Below are 4964 nucleotides of genomic sequence, written 5' to 3'. Positions count from 1 at the left end.
ATATATATATATATATATATATATATATATATATATATATATATATATACACACAGACATACAGTATGTAGAAATATATGTGTGCAGTACAGTTCCACTAATCCTGACCCCTTGAGACCTAGGTATTTCTGTGCTATCGAATATACTGATGTAATGGAACACAGTCTAAAAAGCAACAAAATTATGTCTTTTAACTCAGCCATCAATATCTGTCGATTTCTTCCCAGATGCCACGTCATATTGGAATGTTTTTAAACCATTCAACTGTAAATACACAAGTCTCTCAAGTGATACCTGTATCATCTTCACATAATTGCTTGGCGTTTTCAAAGACCATTGTCTCTCAAATCTGTATATTCTGGGATCTCTTTGCACTAAAGCACTAGCATAAACACTGTGACTAGTTCTAACCATTTTTCTTTTTTTAATATTTGCCACACATCAAAGTGACAAGCCAGCAAAATCATAAGCACCACTGAGCAAAATATTGTGGCATTTCAGCCATCTTTACGTTCTGAGTTCAAATTCTGCCATGGTCGACTTTACCTTTCATCATTTTGGGGTCAATAAAATAAGTACCTGTTGAATACTGGGGTCGATGTAACTGACTTAGCCCCTTTCCTAAAACTGCTGGCCATGTACCAAAATTTGAAGCCAATATTTACCGTACATCAACCATTAATTGTTCCTCTCGTTTGTCCACTTGTTTCTTAACCCTCATTGGGTTCATTAAATTTCTGCTGCTGATGTAACATGCTAATTATATGCAAATCAGTTCTCACAACCTCTTTCTATTGGTGAGTAAAAATAAAATGTGTGTACTACATCATATGAAACATGGAGAATTCTGGGAAGTATCCCACTATTAAAATTGAGTTAATTCTCTTCCTGTGTCTCAAGTGTACTTCTACAGAAACAAGTGTACTCAGTTCTTGTGCAGTAAAAGTTAATGGAATAAAGGTCTTTTGTTATAGGAGTGGCTGTGCGGTAAGAAGCTTGCTTCCCAACCACATGGTTCCGGGTTCAGTCCCACTGCAGAACACCTTGGGTAAGTGTCTTCTGCTATAACCTTGGGCCAACCAAAGCCTTATGAGTAGAAGGGCATCCAGCTGTAGAAAATTTACCTCAACAAATTCTTTACAACCCACACCAGAATGGAAAAGTGGACACTAAAACGATGATGATGATGATGATAATGATTCCGCTTGCATAGGAAATGGTAATATACAGACTAATGTTCATTAACTTCCTATTAACATTGCTGCCCATTCCTGCCAGAAGCAAAGTTCAAATGGATGAACTTACATCTTCATGTCACCAAAAGAGCCATGGAAAGACAAAGATAAATAGATTGAAACTCCTATATTTATAGACATCAGTATGTGGTTGATGAACTTTTTACAAGAGCTATGGAAACCTCCAATCTCTATGTCTCTCACCTCTAAGTGTGAATTTAATTAGAATGAGAAATCAAACAAGTTTCTTTAATTTCGTCTGATCACTATTTGACTTCTCTTTGTAATTAACTTTACACTGAGAACAAGAGCTAGAGAAATCAGAAGTTTCCTCTGATTTGTGTCCATGTTCCAGTACCATAGGCCAAAGACTATAAATATAGAAACTTTCAGTTGATTTTCTTCTTTTGATAATGTGGAGTCATTTGACTTCAGTTCTTACAGAAAGAGCAGCCATGTCAGGAGTATGATGCTTGATGAAGTCTGATGGATTTCACAGTTCTGTTTCAGTCAGTTCAATACTGGCTGATTACATTGAATTGTTAAATTATTCAAGGTCCAATCTAGGCAGGGACTGAGTATTTTTTTGCCATTTGTTACCATTTACGTGTGTGTGTGTGTGTGTGTGTGTGTGAGTGAGAGAGAGAGAGAAGGAGTGAGAGAGAGAAAGAGAGAAAGAAAGAAAGAGAGAGGGAGAAAGAAAGAGAGAGAAAGAAAGAGAGAGAGAGAGAGAGAGAGAAATAAAGAGAGAGAAAAAAAGAGAGAGAAACATTGATAAACATTTTATTGTGTCTGAGGAGAGTTGTTCTCTTTTAGAGCCTTATTAATTTAACACACTCACTGGTTTGATTTCCACTTATTTTTTCTAAAATTTTCATTGCGTCTTGCAACATTAAGGTGAATGTGTTAAATAATAAGGTACTAAAAGAGAATTACTCTCCCCAGACAATAAAATATGCTTCAACACACAAATTCACATAAACAATCTTGCAACCCAAATACAAAATCTTGATAAACATTGTTATAGCATAAATTTTTGGATATAGGCACAGGAGTGTCTGTGTGGTATGTAGCTTGCTTACCAACCACATAGTTCCGGGTTCAGTCCCACTGCGGGACACCTTGGGCAAGTGTCTTCTACTATAGCCATGGGCTGACCAAAGCCTTGTGAGTAGATTTGGTAGACAGAAACTGAAAGAAACCCATCGTAGATATGTGTGTATGTGTGTCTCCCCAACATCGCTTGACAACCGATGCTGGTGTGTTTACATCCCCGTAACTTAGCACTTCAGCAAAAGAGACACCGATAGAATAAGTACTAGGCTTACAAAGAATAAGTCCTGGGGTTGATTTGCTTGACTAAAGGCGGTGCCCCAGCATGGCCACAGTCAAATGACTGAAACAAGTAAAAGAAAATTGATGTGTACCTCTTTCTGTATCTAAATCTTCTCGCACAATAGAAATGATTATTGGTTATGTATGCCGTAGTCATCAATTAAAGATATGATTTTCTTCATTCTTGTTCATGTTGTCAATTACTCCAGATTTCTTGAAATTCCTCTAAGTGATATTTGGATCTACTTATCATACATGAGGAATTACCCTGGATGTTAATTCTATTTGGATTTATTGGTATCTGATAGAGTTAACCAAATTTACTTAGCACTTAGTGCTTTCTTAGATATCAGCCTGGATTTATTAATCCCTTTTACCATTTGATATACAGTAATCCCTTACCATATCGTGGTTCACCTATTGCGGTTCATCTGTCGTGGTTTATTATTTTAGCTTACGTCAATTCCTCCGTGGTGTTGTTTTGCATCTATAATAAAATATATACAAATTATGAAAATAATAAAAGAAATATATACAGTACTGTTTTTACTTCATGAATTTTCACCTACTGCAGGGTTTTTGAGAATGTAACACCCACGATAGTTGAGAAATTACTGTGTATATGTGTGTGTGTGTGTATATATATATATATATATATGAGAAAGAGATGTGTGTGTGTCTCTCTCATATATATATATATATATATATATATATGAGAGAGAGATACACACATCTCTCCCCGTATATATATAGACATATGTATATATATAAGTTTATGTAACAAACAAAAGAAAGGTATTCTTTATGCCTGTATGTGTATATGTGTATGTGTGCATGGGTGTGTGTGTGTATACGAGAGTGAGTGCATGTGTGCATGCACACGTGTGTGTGCACGCATGTGTGTGTGTGTGTGTAGATGTTTGAATAAACAGACTTCAGTGGAAACTGAAAAATAGGAGAAAAGAATATATTTGATAGAGAAACTTGAGTATTAAAATATGTTAATTAAGCTGAAAATTAAATCCTAAGTTTAACATCTCCAATTATCAAACTAAGCCTGAATACAAAAGCAAGAAACTTTTGAAAAGAATATTTCAAGAATGAACACAAAAAATGTAAGCATTTAATTGGATGTATGTACAGAAATGAAATTGAATACATAAAAAAAAAAAAAAATGATTGAGTATATCACCATCATCACTTAGCAAGCATTTTCCATGCTGGTATAGGTTGGACAGTTTGACTGGAACTGGTTAAGCCAGAGAGCTGTACCAGGGAGCTTTATTTCTACTGCTGGATACCCTTCTTAGTTCTAGGTGCCTTTTACATGTCACCAGCACTGGTGCCTTTTATGTGTCACTGTCACAAGTGCCTTTTATGTGTTACCATTATGGGTGCCTTTTATGTATTACTATCACCTTTTATGTGTTACCAGCATTGTCTACGATTATGATTTCACTTGTCCTGACAAATCTTCTCAAGCACAGCAAATCACTGAAGGCCTCAATCATTTGTCATCCATTCAGTGAGACCCAACACCTGAAGGTCATGTTTCAACAACTCGTCCCATGTCTTCCTGTATCCACCTCTTCCATGGGTTCCCCCTCGACAGTTAGATCTCAGTACTTCTTTACACAGCTGTCCTCATTCATACACATCACATGACTATGCCAGTGCAGTAATCTTTCTTGCACACCATATCTGATGCCCCTTATGCCTAATTTCTCTCTTAAGATGCTTACGGCCACTCACACATGCACACTGACATTGCACATCTGGCAAAGCATAAGAGCTTCATTTCTTTCAAGCTTCTGCATGTCCTCTACTGTCACAGCCCATGTTTCATGGCTGTGTAGCAATCTGCCTTTCACTTGGAAGAGACCCTTTGTTACAACAAAGGTAGAAGCTCTCTGAACTTTCTCCAGCTATTCTTTTGCATATATATAAACATATACAAATGCAAATAAATTATAAAAATTAAGATAAAAATTGACCAATTGAAAATCAAATACATGCATATACAATTCAATTATATATTAACTGCATTCAAATTAATCTTAAATTTAATGCTTATTCATATTGTTTTGAATTAATCATGCATCATCTCAGCATTAAGATTTCAGTGATGTTTAATTTTAGGACATTACAGGGTAGGTGTGACAGGCTGGATCTGGTTAGTTTGAACATAAAACAGGTAGAATATTTGGGCTGGATATGACTGACTTAAATGCCATTTTCAAAAGACCAGTCACACTTAAACAGTACAATGTTAAAGAAAGAATGAAAGAAATATATATATATACATATATATATATATATATCATCATCATCATCATCATCGTTTAACGTCCGCTTTCCATGCTAGCATGGGTTGGACGATTTGACTGAGGACTG

At 35.7% G+C, this 4964-nt stretch overlaps 1 protein-coding gene across 2 annotated transcripts in view; it reads right to left on the bottom strand.

Annotated features, from left to right (window-relative positions):
• Window positions 1-4964, bottom strand: part of LOC106872053 (meiotic recombination protein SPO11-like) — an 809808-nt gene that overhangs the window by 4702 nt on the left and 800142 nt on the right. For both annotated transcript variants that reach the window (XR_008264640.1, XR_008264641.1), the window contains one exon: window positions 2973-3057. The gene's annotated coding sequence lies outside the window, so the exon portion shown is untranslated. The remainder of the gene's footprint in view (window positions 1-2972; window positions 3058-4964) is intronic.

Source organism: Octopus bimaculoides, chromosome 7, assembly GCF_001194135.2.
Source record: "Octopus bimaculoides isolate UCB-OBI-ISO-001 chromosome 7, ASM119413v2, whole genome shotgun sequence".
NCBI lineage: Eukaryota > Metazoa > Mollusca > Cephalopoda > Octopoda > Octopodidae > Octopus > Octopus bimaculoides.
Note: the sequence above shows the minus strand (reverse complement) of the source record. Positions and strands in the feature narration are given on the sequence as shown.